Consider the following 18,648-nt stretch of genomic DNA (forward strand, 5'->3'; position numbering starts at 1 on the left):
AAAAATGACCACCGAAGTGTGTTAGGAAGTTTGCATTGAATTTTTTTAAACATTGCTGCTGTATTCTAGCCGTTCATAGGTGCGCACTTGCGTCGTAGTTTTAATGAGATTCTTCCTTTAGGAAGAACCCCATGCATTTACAAATATCCGCGATGAAAACTTGACTGAGTGAGGAACAATGTTATATAGGAAGATTTTCAGGACGAATTTGCATTGAATAAATTTGACTCTGAACGTATCAGTGTATCGTGTCTAGAAGGTCATCAAATAAACTGCGAAAGGTGAAATCAATGACATGACCCTCATTAGTACCGCGCGTGATACACATCGCGCGAGGTACTAATCAGGGCCACTGAAAATAATTTCAACCTTCGACAGTTTATTAGATGGCCTACGAACCAGTATATACTAATAGGTACAGAATCCACTTTATTGGCAGCTACTTCGTGTTGAAAATGTTCCTTTTTAATTTGGTTGCTTAGGGAAATCTTCATTCAGGCTTGTTGGCTCGTTGGATGCGAGCGTGGTTCACAGCCGCACCGATATATAAAAACGATATATCAGTAGCAGTGAGCTTTTGGGGAAAAAATATCAGTTGAAGATTTGCCGTTTGAAGTTTTTTCACGGCGACAGGCCTAGGCATTGGGATTGATTAAAACAAAGCAGTTAACACCTTTTTTTCGTGACAGAGGCAATTATGGTTGTTTGCTGACAAAATGAAGGGAGACGGGTGGGAAATGGGTGCAAATTCCTTGAGGGTTGTCTACTCTTCAGATGGTGTGGCGTTTTCGCCAAAGGGAGCAAATGTTACTACGGCGGCATCGGTGATTGATAATGTGATAATATTTCGGTGTTGTTTCGAAAAGAGCAAATACGAATGTCGTTCAATGGCCGCGTTTATTCAGCAACCGGGGAACTTCATTCCTTGCTAGGCGTGTCTTCCGCCCTCCCCGCAGCCTTGCTGAGAGCTTCCATAGCGAATGGAGGAAGAGCCTCCGCTCCATTGGGTGCCATAGTCAGCAGTGCTGAAAAAAAATGTCCACAGAAATGTGTTAGGAAATTTGCAATGAAGTGTTTTAAACATTTCTGCTTTATTCTCAGCCGTTCATAATTTACATCATAGTCTTCCTTTAAGACAAATCGCATGCATTTACAAAGGTCCGCGATGAAAACTTAACTCAGTGGGGTAAAATGTTTTAGAGGAAACTTTTCAGGACGAAGTTCATTTCAATTAACTTGATACTGAACCTTTCAATATGTTTGGATTAGAAGGCCATCAAATAAACTGTCGAAAGCTGAAATTAATGTTAGGACCCTGTTTAGGTACTAATCAGGGCTACTCTCATTAATTTGAACTTTCAACGGTTTATTAGATGGCCTTCTAATCCGGACATAATGATAGGTTAAGAATCAACTTTAAGGACAGCTACTTCGTGGTGAAAATTTTCCTTTTTAATTTAGTTGCTTAGGGACATCTGCATTCAGGCTTGTTGGCTCGTTGGATGAGAGCGTAGTTCACTGCCACGCCGATATATAAAAGGAATATATAGTAGCGGTGCGCTTTTTGGGAAAAAAATATTAATTGACGATTTCCCGTGTGAAGTTTTTTCACGGCGATGGGCTTGGACAATAGGATTGAGTATACCACAGCAGTTAAATTCTTTTCTCCCGTGACTGTGGCAGTTGTGGTTGTTTGCTGACGGAAGGAAGAGAGATGGGTAGGAAAGTGCGGAAATTCCTCGAGCATTGTCTACTGTTAAGATGGTGTTGCGTTTTCGGTAAATGGACAAAATGTAAATAAATAGTCAGCGGGGACTGATAATCTGGGAAAGTTTCGGTGTTGTTTTCACTGCAGTTACAAGATTGTGTTCCCCCTAACTTGGCGAAAAATAAAGTAAATATTAGTTCACATCTAAAATTTTAATTTCGTAAACTTACCAAGCATGGCGGCCACCAAAGCCAGCAGATTGACTCCGAAGATGTTGGACATGTTGGCTTGGCCTGCAAAGTAATAATTTGTCTTGAGCTTAAAGTACAAAAACTAACATACGCTTTTACACTCGTTCGCGACGAAGATGATGGTGTAGTGCGTATTTTGTAGCATTTTATGCAGCCTCGTCATTAGGAGTAGTTGCTTCCTGGTTCATTTGACATTGGCTCCGGGTTTAATTCTACTCTGAGTTTATGATGTAGTGACATGAAAGGCAAATTCTCGAAGGTTTGAACATGTGCGCGTGAGAGTTGTTCGCTTTTGTTAAGTTTTGTGAATGTCATTAGTATAACACAGATAATGTATGAAATACAAATCCAATATTCGAACGCATATGAAATCATACGTCCCACGCTCACGCTACATGTTTTCGCATCTGCTCGACTCACACACGACAGTTTGCTCAGACGCACTCCTTTGAAGTCTGAATAACGAAAAAGAAACGCACCAGGATAGAGGGTGACATAAAATTAACAGAGAAGTTAAAAATTCAAGAATTCCAAAAGTAGAGACATTAGCATGTGCGGGTTTCAATAAAATCAACAAAAAACATGCGAATTGCTTTAAATATTGGTGTTTTATTGCAAAAATATTATATTTATTACTGCAAGGACGCTGCTTAACACTGTGCCTGAAAAACAGCATATTAAACAATCCAGGAGGCAAATTAACAATTGCGGTCCTCATGCATCTCGCTACAGTTTTGGAAAAATAGTTTGTGGGCTGGGTATGGCGCTCTCTTTTTGATTGAACCTACATCCATTGCTCAGTACTAAGGCGCTGAGCCGCAGTGCTTATCATGCCATAACAAATCAAGCGCTGTAGGTACTCGTGCATCTGAGGGCATATTTTGGAACAGGTGTTAGTAATAGGCCTGCAGACCGGTACTTTTTTCTTTTAATCGCGGATGGAGGACTTTAGGAGCTGTTTCGCAACATTAAGTGAGGTTTTTCTTCTTTACAAAAAAAATTTCGACATCACGATTGGAGTTAAATTGAAATATAACAAAATATCCTCCTGGTCAGTTCTGTCCTGTGGGCCGCTACCCTAGCATAGGCGGAAGTTCCTATTTCTAATTTTCAGCCCAGCTTGAAGTGTATGAAGGACTCTGATTGCCAAGATACAGATGTTTTAATTAAGAACTTCCCGGCGTGGAGACTTCCCTGACCATGTTTTGGGTGTCAGCACATAGTGGGCAGCTCTGCCGGCACTTCGCTGTAGGCTTGCTTGTTTAGAGGTCGAACTTTCCGGTACCGAGATTTACTAAATCCAGCTTTGAAAAGAAGCAACGAGCTTTAAACGTCAGGACTGTTCTGTGAAACCAGATTACCAAACAGCCTTATTGCAACCACAACATTCATCTCAGATATGAGAAATGTAAGACATAAATCTCCGAATTGGAAACTATAGAACTTGCAGTGAACGTGCAGTATACGTTGGCACTGTTTTATTTGCCCTTATACAGTCGTCTGCATGTAGGAAGTCAAAGCAGCTGCGTCAGTTGTACCCGTTATGAAACAAATGCCTGCCATGTATTGCTTATATAGAGCGAGTAAAACACAGCGGAGAAAATGTCTAGCAAGTATGAAACAAAACAACTAGCAAAGAACAACTACAACGACGAGCTGTTCGGCCTTGTCATAGATGTCTGAGAAGATGGAAGACAGAAATGTCGACAAATTGTGTTTTTCGGACATTTCGAAACCATCGTATCACCTAGATATATTACAGGAGAAATAGGTGAGCGCAATGTGAACGGCAGGGATATGAAATGCCACAAACGGCGTGTTGTACGCCATGTGTAATGGAGTTCATAATGTCATGGCCGATTCCTTGTAGTGATGGACACATCCGTGTTGGAAAAATAAATGTGCCTTCGTCGATCTGCCAATCTCGTGATTCGAAAGGAGAACAATGCTCTACCTGTCACCTGAGGGAAATTCCTCGTGCTCTTCCCATTTGCAAGAGTATTATCCGTGGCATTTCTAGGTCGGTACAACATTGACGCCGCGTGACTCAATATATTCGAATTACAAACCCAGCATATGTGCGCAAGAGCTCATTATTTGTTTGCGTATTCATATCTATCTTTGAGAATAGTTGTTATTAGCAGATTTATTTACTCCATTTATTCGTATCTAGGCGAAAGTTCTTAAAAAACGCCAGGTATGAAACAATTAGGCGTCATTTCGAGGGTTTTGTCGCTTTGTTTTTAAAATATGACGACAATGCAACAAAACAAAAAAGTAGCACACAGGTAGAGGCTGCACGAAACGCCAACAGACGAAGAAACTACACCCGTTACTATCTGTTACCGATACAAAAAAGAACACACACGAGCACTGGCTGCCTTTTTGACCTCGTTTTATCTTCGTTTGGTGGCGTGAACCTATTTCCGTTGTAGTGGAAGCTTTTTAAGCGTGGTTTTCCGCTGACATCGTGGCAACAAGGAGACGGTGTCATTGCAGTGCCACCTTTAAGTGGAAACTTCTGCATGCTAGCAGCAGTCTGCAAACTTGTTAGCCCGTCGTGAGTTGCGATCGCACGAAAAGGAATTTCGTCGTTGGAGGGGCAGTGTACTTATTCTCCTCGAGTCGCAACGAGGATGGCCTTCACGGGCCCGAAGAAAAGCCGCCAACCAGAAGTGGATTCGGAACTAGCAGTGATCGTGAAATCGCGGAGGTCAGCGTCACTTCCAGTGGCCAGAGAAGTGCTACGGGCCCAAAGGAGAGCGCTGGCAAGAAGGCCAGGCATTCCGCGGAACCAGTCGAATGTCACAGGGAACTCCAACAGGCTGCATGAAGCGCGTGTCGCTAACAGTTCGACTGCTGCAGCCTGTGATCACAACTCTCAAATCTTGGTTGAGCGGTTCTTCCGAAACTTCAGCACTTAAAGTGCGCTTGATGGCACAGAATATTGTGAACTCTACGGAGAGGGCAGTGATAATGAGGTCAGATATATTTTTTCTGCGTGTTGTCCCTGCGGTCATTCTGTATCGGCAATTCGGCCGGCTTGCACTCAAGAAAATTTCATTTATTTTTGGAAATTAACTTTCCGTTCTGGGGGGGGGGGGGGGGGCTTAAAATCTTGGCCGACCAAGATTCGAATCATTGTATTTGCGCAGCCTTACACTCCACGTAAATTCCGCGCTCATTATGAGCTGTGAATCAAGAATCAACTTCGTTACAAAGCGAACCTGGATCCGGGACCAAGCGAAACTAAAACGTCTTGCTTGTATTTTAAAACGGGACAAACGAGTCTATTTTCTAGCGGCCTGCTCTCAGACAACACGCTCTTCATCGCTCCTTAGATGTTTCCTTCGCTATCATCTCATGGGCCACTTAACGTTCGTTTCTCACTCAACTCCGATTTATCGTCTACCTACGGACATGCTAATCACTAAACATGAAAAAAAATGGAGCTCTTATGGTAGAAATTTGTCTGCGTCGATTATGTCAGTGAAGCTTATGTGGTGAATGTCACAGAAAATGGGTCACCTCGGCTGTTTTTCTTTGAAGCCCATGCAGAGCCTTGAGAGGTAGGGGTAATCACTGCTTATGTTCCGAAGCATTTTTTCGAATGCCGGACTTCCGATGGCTCTACACGTGAACGCCTTTTTCGAGCTGCTGTTGTGGTAATTCGAATATTGCACTGTCTGATACTCCCTTGAGCTTGTAACTGAGAAAAAGTGTCAGTTGGCCAATTGTTCGAACAAAAATATATCATGCCGCTGTGGCTGCAAAACATGAATTCCAAAATCAGTGCCCGCAAGCAAATAATGTTGAAGATTAGTAAAGTTGATGTCTTAATAACCAGCTACGAGATTTACTACTAAACGGGCTTTTTTGTACAGAATACGAGAGCATGTAAACCTAACATGTTTTAGTTGCTTTCATTTAAACCGTACTTATAGGTGGCAAAAGTGAATGGAGGTATCATCCACCCTGGCGTGACCCAGCACGTACTGTCAGGATTGAACAAACCTTGCACCCTTGATGCAGCATAATTTTAATGCAATGATTGTCTCTATTATCGAATTTTCTTGCCTGTTGACGACAGTGTTCAGCTTCTGCTCATGCGTGTTGCACCATCCTTCGCTAATTTTTCAGAGAAACCTCAGCTTCGGCTTTTAAGAATAGCTTGCTTCATCTCCGAACACTTTCTTTTGTTTCTAGCTCCAGACTGGAGAGTGAACGTTTATATTTCAGGATATTTTTTTTCATAGACCTCTTTCTGTACTTGTTAACTTCGGATCGGAAGCTTTTCATTTCTGGTACAGTAACAACGGTATCGCCAATCTCTCTGGTGAAGCGTTCTAAGTTCTAAATTAGAAGGCTGTGCTCAAAAAATTTGCTTACCGCGGACTAAGTGAACTCGCTATCGTTGAGAGGATTTCGTTCTCTTTTTTCACGCAATCTTGAATGTTTGTTGAGTTAATCACAACTTTACGCGCACCTCGCAAAGATGTGCACAATATATGTCATCTTGTCAAGGTCATGTGCATCCGACGCGATTCATGACACTGCACTGAGCTCCTGACCGTCCACCCGCCAGGGAATATTTTTTTACATTTCACATGCCTAAAATTGCATTCCGTTTTTTTAATACATAAATTCACAGAAAATAACGAAGGTCTACATTTGTGTGAACGCAACGGCTATGGTGGCGTCCTGAACCTCCTAAAACCTACTAAAGTAAGCTTCATTCTCATGACAAGGAACAAAAAAATCATTGCGGCACATCGACAGGGTGCCAAGAAATGGGAGAAAAATGTATGTGCGATTATTTCTTTGAATGAAATATCGTAAAAGATTTGATATGCTCCACTTTCGTTACATTCTTTAAAGTTTCAATTGGCCTACGCGGACACGATTATCAAATTGTGAATGATTTTGAGGATGCCGTCTAGCCAGGAATAATCAATGCTTTTTTTCACGTGCCAAATATTATCTGTCCACAGCATGTCTTTTGAGCCCTAGACCGGAAGAACCAAATACCAATATTGTTCTTCCCAAGGAATACCGCGTCGCGACATAGATAGTGGAGAAGTCGATTAGTGTGGTCTTTGCACAAGCAGAAAAAAGCAGTCTGGCGAAGCATGCACAGAGTACAGAACCTCTATAGTTACCTTTTACCATAAAACATATGCTTTAAAGTTTGTATTTGAACGTAATTTAATCGCTCACTGTATGATTACTGGTCACTGTGAACTATGAAGTTACGTCGAAGGCTCTGCAGCCGGGATTCTCAGCAGTTTTGTTATAACTTTATATTTGCTTTTTTCATTTTTCGCTAAGCTTTTACATCTCTAGATTTATTTTTGCTCATCTAAACCGGTGTACATTTACGTTTTCTTGCTAGTGCCGCTGAAACAACAACCGGATTCTGGAAATTGTGCATCAACCAAACATTATAGCCATTGAGGCAATTTCGGCATCCCCTTAAGTTCATAAGATCAACAACTAGTATTACTATTATACTACGGAGACAAAATGCTGTGTATACTTGTTACTTTCCTGTTCGAATGCATGAAGAGATTTCTTGGTTTGTTGTAGACCCTACAAAATCTAAAGCTCTGTAGAAAGCAAAAATGAGCTTTTCCGAGATCAGTCGCGGTACACTTTGAAGAGCCACGCAAAGAGGCATTCAACCTACTTGTTGCGCACTGTCATCAACGAATCCGCATAATATGAGGAACTCACTGCTCTAGTGTACTTACTGTGAAATGCCTCAGAATATGAAGTAAAAGCTTTTCTGCTCCTGATGGTGATACAGCAGCAAATGCATCCAGACGGGGTATATATACTTGGAGCAGCGACGGAGTGCCCGATATCTTTGCTTCGAATGTCATAAATTTTAACGATAAAGCAGCGCATTCATGACAGGCAATTTACTCGGCGGCGGAGTTCCATTAGCACGCAAAGCTGAAATAACGAGAAAAAAGCTGTTAAATCCGAGGAAGGACGGAGTGAATAGCAGTACTGTTAAGAATGTCAGAAAGTCTGTAATCAAGGCAGTGTTTGAATGACAGGCAATTAAGTGCTGGCCAGATTTTGATTACAACACAAAGTTGAAGCACACAGCACAGGCGATAAATTTGGCCTTAAAGGACGCTAGCACTACACACGGACCTCAAAATTAAAAGAATATTTAACAGAATATACGAAATTTTGAAGATTTGATTAAACGGGCAAACTCGCAAGAAACTACGCATATTTTCTACACTTTCTATTAATTTTGGAAGTTACAACGATTCCCGCTTTTTCCTGCTTTGTCTTCCTGTTTTTTTCTTGAGAAATACAGTAGCAAACATAAGGATTTAATATTTTGAATGTTTTCGTGTAAACTGAAATTACAATTGACGTATAAAACCTGTTGGGCTATTTATGAGTATATTGTGACGCAATAATGTCCTCCTCTCTAGAGCGGTTGACGGGGCATCAATGTTTGCCTGCAGTTCTTCTTTCAATTGTGTTCTTGCATGGACACTTTCCATTTCGCTCATTTATCGTCTGTTCTCAATTATTATCAACTTACTGTCATTTTCAGCTGGGATATTCTGTGGTTGCATGCAATACTCAATATTTCTATAAGCAACGGGGGGAGTGCGAGCTTATCATAATCACATCAGGACTGCTCAAGGGGCTATAATCCTTGCCTCAAATATGGAAATAATCACGATCAGGTTTCACTTGATTTCATGTTTGCACAATGTACACAAGATTTGAACAGATATATCTTTGTAGTTGGTTTGTCCTTTCAGTCATCTCAGTGGAACGCAAGAACGACCAATTAAGTTATTGAGAAAGACTGATTTCGCGTAAGCCTTGATAACTGTATGCTCTGAGCAAAAATGAAAACTTGCCAACTCGCCCAAGTTTGCGCTTTGCTCGATGCCTTCTATGGACATTGGAGAAAATTGGGCCTCCTATCAGTCTCTACCATTCCTTGGAGGATTGCGAGACGTAATGTGAAATATGCTGAGCTAAATCACTGGAGTCGAGCTGTAAACCAGCATATCTGTGAACTTAACCCATTAGGAACCATCGTGCTCTCAAAAGTACAGTTCAGTTCTTAAAGATTTCATGCCAACGATTGAATGTTGCTTTTCAAGTGGATCATGCATACGTCACTAGGGGGTAGGCCGAAGCCCTTTTACTATGAAGGCGCGTTTCTTGTCCTCAGTGTGTCACCTCTCGGTGGAGCAAGTTCAGGATAGTTCTTTCGCACCAACTACAGCGGTAGACGCTTTGCTTGCATTTTTCTTGCGGCCGCGATTATGCACATATCATCCTAGTAATAAGTATACAGCAGCACGGAAAAAAAGTACATATTGGATGCTTTGAATTTCCCACATCTTTCAATTTTTGTGCGCTGTGATGAAGTATATGGTACTGAACTTTTTATAGTAAGCTGAGTCTTCCTACGTGCAAAATGTTCTCTATCTATTCCAGGTCATAGATTTAATGGTGTTAGCATTTTTGTTTAAAGAAACCATTTTGTTCGCACATGGAGTCCTTAAACCCTGTTTCACCTGTCGCTACCAATCATGAATATCATGTGTATGGGGTTTTAATATCTTGTATTAAAGATTTAGTTATAAGAACTGCATGTGGTGCAGTGCAAACATATGCGGTTATTCATTCGACACATACTGTAGAACTGTAGAGATTCCTCCAGTTCACTAAAGAAACCTCTGGAAGCCCGTGTTCTCCTATCGATTCCTGAGATGTTTTTAACGCCTAGTGACCATATCTTCTTTTAGGGCAACTTATTTTTTTACCAGTCATAACGTTTTGACACAATGCCGAAAGGGATTGCGGGCTGCATGAACCGTTCGCCAAAACCGGCTTAGGGAGTGTCTACTGGGCCTTGAAGAAAGAAATGATATATAAACAGCGAGGAGAAATTGGCGGTTGTTTCAGTCGCGTAGGGCAACTGTTTTCTATGACGTGTAAGGACAACAGGGCGGTAAATCTGATTAGCAAATTTCACAACGCTCAGCCAACATGTTTTGAAAAGCAGTGGTCGCCTAAAGCACACGAAACTGCACTTTCGGCAGTAAAATCTTCTTTATCTTTTTACGATACTTGAATGGCAGGTGTCACATTTCCGAATCAAACCGTTAGCTGCTATTAGAATGGCATCAGGGCCAAATGTGCTGGCGGCTATTGTCGACACGAAAGCTCAACTTTGAATATGTGGATGCCTCGACAATGTACCAACTTGCTAGAGACGAGCATGCTGATCATTTTTGCTTTCGTAAGGAGGGCTACTTGTCATTATCAACGTCTCGACATGCCGCAACCAGAGTTCGTAGGATCACTCGTCTCTCATGATTTCTTGCCAAAGCAGAAAATATCGTATTCAAATTAGAGAAAGACCTTGGGTGGGACTACAGCGTGAAAATATTCATGAGGGCCTGCGAGAAATATTATATCACCATGCGCAAAAATCACGAATATTGAAAAAAAATCACAGCACGTAGTAAATGTGCAACGAAGTTGCGGCTTTTTCTATGGGGAGGACCCAGTGTACTATAAAAAGTACACCTTCCTAACTTCAAAACTAAGAATGGAATCTTGACGAAATTTCAGAAAACAGTTTTGCGTTATTTTAATCTTTCTGCACAAAAATTTTTAAAATCCCACTGTTGCATATTTCTTAGTTCCTAGTCTGTTAATTGGGCTCCTAAGATGACCTATGGTCGTCAACACCTGGCGTGAATAGGCGGCGAACCGAAACGAGTAATTTCACTAGACGAATGAAGTCGTTTTTTATAAGGAATTGATAGGATTTCTTCAATATGTCGACCCAAACGCAGATATTATTGACCTCATCTTGAATTTTGCTGTGTAAAACAAGGAAGGAGTCTCCAGTCGTGGAGTTTGTCTCTTCGACTTGATTCAAGGTGCTATAAGCAAGGATGTTTATCGGGGCATTCTTGAAAAGGGCATGCTTCTATATACACGAAAGAATGTGCGCTTTTGTATATGCGTGTGGGCAAAATTATGTTTCGAAGTACTGTACTAGGCTGGTGAAAAAGGGAATGAAAAGAGAGATCTGTTGGTTCTTATGAAGTTGCGAGGCGTGACTGATGATATCATTTCAATTGAACATCTTTCCATCAGCATCGCACATCGTCCGAGGCAATAAAAGTGATTTTCTGCACGCAGAAATTCGAAAAGATGTTGCGAAAGTGGGTACACATAATGTAGACTTTTTTTTGAAGGTTTCTTGGGCACCATGGTTCTGCTGTGTGAAGCAGTGGCCGACGGAAAACGCTGACGTGTGTAATATTGAGGGATTAAAATATTCTGAAAAGATATTCTCGGAATTGTTACTCTATTCTTTTATTGACGAAACCTATAATGGTAAATGTTTCCACAGAGTGCAGAAAGGACTTCGTCAATAAATGTTTTCTTGAAACAAATTGTGCCTTAGTATATTATGAGCTGCTTTTGTGTAAAAATTCCGAAATCGAAGTCCCACGAGCGCGCTGCGCATATTTTACTGCGGTAAAAAAAGTTAAATTCGATGGATCGTTATATTTTAACTTTTTGTTCACTATTGCATGAAGACTGTCACAAATTTGTTTGGCTTGTAATTTTGTACTGTTTTGAGACATTTTTTGACCCTGTATTACAAAATTAACAACTGTGTCAATTTTTGTACAAAGTTATAAAATAACTGCTGCATCAATTTAACAGCGTGTCTCCACGATATTGCGGCATTTTGGCCGGTTATTTGAAACAGCCATCAATTAGGACTGTTCTTTGTTGGCCCGTTTGAGTAGATTATCAAGTATTACGTTTGTCAAAAGGGCTTTATTTTTTAAATGTGGGCAGACTGCGGCGTCACTCTCCTGTAGTCCATTTGGCAGTAAACAAAGCATTTCGGAGTTTTGTGCACCAGTTGTATCTGTTTCAATGCTTTCGCGTAGACGGCCATGTAGGGGCGTATTCTGTACAGTCAACCTCTTTTGATGGAACTTGCGGGGGTGTAATTACCATGCACATTCTTGCGAAAAAGACTGTTGAGATAATGCATCCTTGTGCGCAGAAAACCTCGTTCTAAACATGCAGCTATCGAGACTACGCCAACGACAAGTTGAGCTCATCTCCATTGCCCTGAAATGTTATTTACTATAATGAATAGGGATTAGAGCCAGGAATAATTCAAGAAAAAAAAGATATCGGCTCGTCTTGAAAAATGTTGACAAGTATTTGAGCTTTGGGCAATTATGAATCGCTCTTCTATTCATCTAACCTATAGGGCCACATGGGCGTTACATAGGCTGGCGCAATAAATATCTGAATAAATACAAGCATAAGATACACAAATAATAGGAGTAGAAAAGGGGCTGAACCCTGCACTGGTTGAAAGCAGTGAGGGGATGTAATGGCGAAACATAAAAGGAAATTTGAGAACATTGAAGGCCGCAAGCAAAATAATCTGAAAATGAAAAAGGACGCCATTAAAGGGAAGAATATTTGACTGCTGAAGCATTCACCTCCTCAGGGAGCAAATAAGGCTGTCAAGAAATTAATCATGGCTAGTGGTAACAGATGGCAAGAAGAGGCGATGAGGGAGAAAAAATTCTAGATGTCAAAATGGCCTGTGTACGTCGCGCTTAAGATGCAGACGCAAAACATTTTGATTGGATTTTTAAAATAATCAAGTCGATGAACATCAACGTGTAAGTTAAAGCTTGTGAAACAAGGACACGAATTTAGGCAACCTACGATTCGCAGAAAATGATACTAATAAATTTTTATTCCACTTACAAGACATGCAGAGGAGAGGTTTTTGAGATGAGCCGGACATTGTTTAGGGCTAACTTAACTTCATTTATTAGATAAGCCATATATATATATTCATTATAATAGATGCGTGTACAATTCCTGAGTTAATTAATGCAGTGCGAGACGTACGTCTAGTTCTTCTATTGACTAATGCACATTGCGCCTCATGAACCAACGCGCTTTTCAAACCTTGCTCAAGATCCTGTCTATGTAAAGATGTCATGACTAGTTAGATGATAAATGATGGCGCAAATATTTTAAATGCCAATGTTCCTTTCAAAATACAACATATGCAAAGGAAGAGATTAGCAGTCCTTTCCTTAAAGATTGCTTTAAACCTCTGTGCGAATCAGCAAAGATATTAGTCGCAGCTCCCTAGCTCCTACAAGGGCAGTTATAATATCATGCAATTTTTAATAAAAAAGCACCACTTTACCATTTAGCATAAAATTTGTGAAAAGTTTTCAATTTTCTATTCAGTGTATACGCTTCGTGAAGCAGAAAGGTGATTATAAGTTCGATCTATAAAGATTAATTTCATTTTAGAATTGTGCTACTACCATAAGGAAACATAGGAAAATAACACCATTGAATTTTATAGCAGGGTCTTTCTCGTCCGACCCATAGATGAGTGGAGCACCTTTACAAAAGATATCGTACGGTGCTCTGATAGAGAAGATCTTCAAAAAGCCCCGATCAAATATCTCGAACCTATTGCATTTGTCGTGGTATTGCTTCGAATTTTTTGATATTTTCGTCTTCTTTGTTACTTGTTACTTCTCTTGTTAATATTGTTTTATATACCTTTAAATATTTAAGATACTATAGTGATGTTCGCAGATTTGATATTTTCGACTATAGTGATTTAGGCTTTTTGGGTTATGATACATTTTTTTCATACTGATTGGTGTGTAATGAGCTGCTTAATCATTTGCAAGCTTTGTACCTAACTTCAATGTCGTTTATTACTGTTAGCATTGTTGCTTTGTATTCTGTTACGTATATAACGCGAACTCCTGTATTAGTATTCATTGACACTGTGAAAAACTAAAGAAATAATTGTGATAAACATTATCTTTGACCAGATAGATTTAGTGCCGTGTTTAAACGCCGCACGATAGATATTCATGCTAATCTGTTTCAATAATAATTTTCATTAGTTTTGAACAGTACATGGAGCCCCAAATATGTCATAAAGAACTTACTTTTTTATATGAGCGATATCCTGGCGTGAGGATTACTTTAAAGTCGATTTCCCTAATCGAATTTAACAGTGCCGCTTTGCTAGTGGTCAGTTTATTAATAAAAATGACACGCCCATTTAAACCTCTCTACACCTTCTGGTAGGCGATAGCCGTGGGTGTGTGTCACGGACCAGAACTAAACAATAGTTAACTGCAATCTTCCTTAGATTGCCCTACTGCTTCCCTTATAGCCCGAAAGTTGCGTTTGGAGGGGTATCAGTTAGTTTTTACTGTTTTATTGTGAAAACAATAACAAATTTGATCCTGTTTCGCACCGTAAGCAAATGGTAAATCTCCGACATCTGCTTCAAATTCAGCGTCTTGTTCAGTGGCTTGACTCCTACCTTTCTGAACGGCACCGGTACGTACAGATCTCTGGTTCTAATTCTCCGCCAGCTGCAGTTCTTTCTGGTGTCCCCCAAAGCTCTGTGCTTAGTCCACTTCTGTTCGTTATTTATTTAAATGACTTAAGTTTGAATTCCCTAGTGCGATGCCGTTTTTTCGCAGACGACTGCGTTGGTTACCTACCTATTCAGAAAGCTCAGGATCATAGTATACTAAACGACTACCTATCAGAGGTTTCTAAGTGGTGTCTGTCCTGGGAAATGTACTTAAACACCTCAAAGTGTGCAAAAATGACAATTACACGCAAGAAGCAGGTTCATAATTACACATATAAAATTAACGATGCAGCTATTTTTCATGTAAATGAATACAAGTACCTGGAGTTGTATTTAGCAGTAACTTAAGCTGGAGATCGCATATCGGGCATTTGGTTTCAAAGGCGTCCAAAAGGCTTTGGCTGTTAAGAAATCGCCTAAAGCACTGCACAACTAAAACAAAATTAAGAGCCTACACTGCATTAGTACGCCCACTGCTGGAATATGCAGACATTCTTTGGGATCCGCACACCCGAGTAGATATAAATCACATCGAAGGCGTTCAAAAAAAGCACTAAGATTTATCTGCAACGCATATGGTAGCCACGTGTCTCTCACTAATCTACTAAGGCAATCTGAACTCCAGACGCTTCAATCCCGCCGCAAGTTACACCGTTTAAAAGTGCTGTATGGTATTATTATTAAATAAACAAACATTAATTTTGGCTCTTACATGAAATATATTACTTCCCGCCCAACACGCGGCAAACACAGCTCGACAATAGTAGTTCCACGATGCCGAACTAAAGTTTACCAGTTTTCTTTCTTTCCAAAAACAATATCAGAATGGAACGGGCTTCCGCGTGACGCGGTCACCTTGACAAACCAAGATTCCTTCTTATCTGCTGTCATGTCGCTGTTATAGACGCAGTGTGTTTGTTCATGCTCTTACTTTTGCATTCTTGTATTCTTAAGAAGCGCAGAGTGTTTGTTATTGCTTCTGTGCTCGCTTTTTATTTTGTGTGCGCTTGCTTTGTTGCATCGCATTATATCAACGATGTATGTTTGTTCCACTACTGCCTTGGCTACCAATTGGCGGCTGGCAGTATCGAATAAAATAAAATAAAATAAAATATTTAGGTCGATGCCTATATTTTCATTGCTGTTCTGGTATGTCACCAAGGACAATAATTCCACACCAAAAACATGTTTTTTGAGGCCTACATCGAAATAAATGTCATAAATAGAGGAAATGGACAGCGCTTGCCTGTCAAAAGTTCCACGGAGCGGTCCCGGTGGGTCATGATTGCCCCATGCTGATTAGGTCATCACGACTACGGCTGAAGTTTTTTTCAGTTTGGCATCAATGGCATGTGGGCCTAATTAGACAAAGTAAGAGTGCAAAAAGTTCAGATGGCTTTGTGACAGTTTTTGCGGTCAGTCGTTTCGAAGAGACACTCTTATTGCGCTTCCTGTCAGTCATGCTTCCAGCCCTAAATACGGCAAAATGACCCCAATACTTGGTAAAGTTTTGTGTGTCTAATTTTAAAAGGGAAAGCGCTGTCAGTTTTGATATGGCGTTGTACACAATGAAAAGAAAAATGTGCAGCTAATTCGTGTCCACGTCGTTTTCTGTGCTTCAGAAAAATATTCCAGGTGCATGGAGCATCTGTTCAATCCGTCGCTAACTGCAATAATGTAAACTTCTTCACAGCACCAAAAATTTTTTTCCGGTACCATGCGTCTTGATTATCATACGAGTAAACATTGCGTCTTGAATGTAAGAATAAGTATCGTACGTATCTCAAAAAGACTGAATTTACGACTTGCTCCATGCTAGATAAAAAAAAAATATAACGCATTCTAGCCTCTCAAAGAAGTCAGGTTGCTTACAAACTATCATATGTTCCTCTAAGATGCGCCAAAAGTGATTTACTCTCTTAGGTGTATTTCCGGCAGCGCCTACTTCTCTGCATACTGCTAAGACTTCGGCTAAAATCTCTGGCGAATATATCTCTGGGCAGCAACTTATTACTGCTACAATGCGATGCTCATGCCTGAAAAAATATTTGAAGACGACACATTAGCTCCTCCTCCATTGTAATGCTCGATAGTGCAACGAGCGAATTCTCATATATTTCATATATTTCCATATGTACTTGACTTTCACAGACCACTGTTGTCCTCCCAAACACCCATCCTGGCGCACTGGTGCAGCGGTTGGGCAATGCTGCACTTCCCTGAAATAGCAGGTGCTCCCAGTGGCTAGCCTTGTGCTTTCCAGTTTGCTCTCTTTAGAGACCAATCATTAATTTAACTGCCACCCGCCATGGTAGCGAGTTTGCTAACTATCCTGTGAACACTTTGTGATGATGCCGCAAGGTCACGTAGTCAACCTGCCTCCTAGGTTGTAGAGTTACTGTGTAGTAACTGTACAAGAGCTGCACGTTTTTGTTCCCTGCGCCACTGACGTCTCTATTGGCTAATCACGATCACATGGTTGAAAAGCATCCATGCGTTGTTGCGAAGCGAACTCGTTTTGATCGTTTGTGACTAGATCGTTGCTGTCTATCCATTCGTACATCTGCTGCTCTCATGCTTTGCTGCGTTTCATTTTGTCCCACAGGATATGTTCAGTGAAAGCGATGTTTTCAAATCAATAACAATTTTCCACAAGTCTTCGCCAGCTATTAAGAGAAAAAGTGAGTGATTGGTGTCGCTCACAGCAGCTGCCGCCAACTAACCACAATACGGATATTTTGTTCTTAACTCATTCAGATAATTCTTGGTACAGCCTAGTCATTATTAGGGTCCTATCTCATGCAAAGAAACAGCAATGTGGCTCGAATAAATTAATTTTGCCAAATAAAATAAAATGATTGAGCTTGCAATCACTCTAACCACTGCGGCAATTTCAGCTCGTGCATGCAAAAGTAGCAGCTTTCTCATAATACGTGTCCGTGGGGCAACAATATGGCGGTTCTGCAGGCAACTCTAGTTACTTACATAGTAACTCGACTGGGCTGCCTTCCGTGGCCACCTGGCAGAGCCATGCCCGCGTTTTTCCGCTCACATTGCGGACTCCGACAATGCCGACGCCTGATTTCCTGACAAACTGTGCCCTTAAATCTATTGCCTGAAAATGCATCTCTAATCGGTGCACATCTGAGAGACGTGAACCACAATCATCTCAGAATTACCGGAATGTCACGAGTGAGAGGCCAGTAAACTGCACACGGCTTCGCAATAGCCTGCTGATATAAAACGAAAGGTGACACACATTTATCCTGCTTACTTGTGGGAATCCGAAAGCAGTACTGTCCCTGGGTGCCTTCATTATGCTAATGTGTATACATGTGTGGCAGCACACCCGGCTCACCAAACACACGTGGCAGCGGGCGCTGATGAAGACGACACCGAGGAGCCTCCAATCCCCCACTGAGGGTGTTTGTCATTAAGCCTGAGGAAATCATCATCATCGTCATCATCCCGGTAGGGCCCCCTCCTCGTGCTGGAGCCTCACTCGAGTCTGTTCCAGCTGGCTTCATGCAGAGCATCAAACAATGCCACTACAGTCAATAAATCAGCTGATGTTTGCCACATCCCGGCCTCGTGCTGGATGACGCAACGAACTGGTGACTCCGGAGGTCAGCTGAAAAACCCTCACGCAGCATGGCCAACGCCGACGGTAATGCCTCCGCCTTGTCCGGTGAAGACGCCTCTGGCGATGTCTCTACGCTCTCTCTGCGCCTTACCCCGTTCTCGGCTGCGAAACCTCAGCTGTGGCTCGCCTAAGCAAGCAGCCAATTCTGTGGAGTGCATCACCTTACAGACAAGAAGTTTCACCTTGTCGCTGCATCGCTCCTTCCCGAGGTTGCCGCCGAGGTGCTCGATGTTCATCTAACGCCGCCCGCCTCGGGGCTGTTTGGAACGTTGGCTGCGAAGCTCATCAAGCGAATAACAGCGACAGAGCATCGCCGCCCGCAACAAGTAATGTCTAAGAACTGGGGGACCGCAAACCTACCCAGATGCTGCGGTGGCTCCCACACCTCAGTCGACAGGGCTGCCACCTTCGCACCAGCGTTTCAGCGTGGACTGTTTCTTCAGCGCTTACTCTCGTCAATCCGCATGGCGGACGTCAACGCTCACGGTATGTCATTGGACCAGCTCTCTGAGCTTGCGCATTCCGTCATGAGCATATCCTGTACACCGGTTTTTCTCGGTGCTGT

At 41.6% G+C, this 18,648-nt stretch overlaps 1 long non-coding RNA gene across 2 annotated transcripts; it reads right to left on the reverse strand.

Moving 5' to 3' along the window:
- Window positions 1-878: 878 nt before the first annotated feature.
- LOC144121379 (uncharacterized) lies at window positions 879-7,856 on the reverse strand. 2 transcript variants are annotated; one of them, XR_013312611.1, is made up of 3 exons: window positions 7,710-7,856; window positions 1,939-2,001; window positions 879-1,025 (listed from the first exon to the last, which is right to left on the reverse strand). It is a non-coding gene; the product is annotated as an uncharacterized LOC144121379 (long non-coding RNA). The 2 variants fall into 2 exon arrangements; XR_013312610.1 differs by lacking the exon at window positions 7,710-7,856 and adding an exon at window positions 5,488-5,696.
- Window positions 7,857-18,648: the final 10,792 nt, after the last annotated feature.

Source organism: Amblyomma americanum, chromosome 2 (assembly GCF_052857255.1).
Source record: "Amblyomma americanum isolate KBUSLIRL-KWMA chromosome 2, ASM5285725v1, whole genome shotgun sequence".
Classification (NCBI taxonomy): Eukaryota; Metazoa; Arthropoda; class Arachnida; order Ixodida; family Ixodidae; genus Amblyomma; species Amblyomma americanum.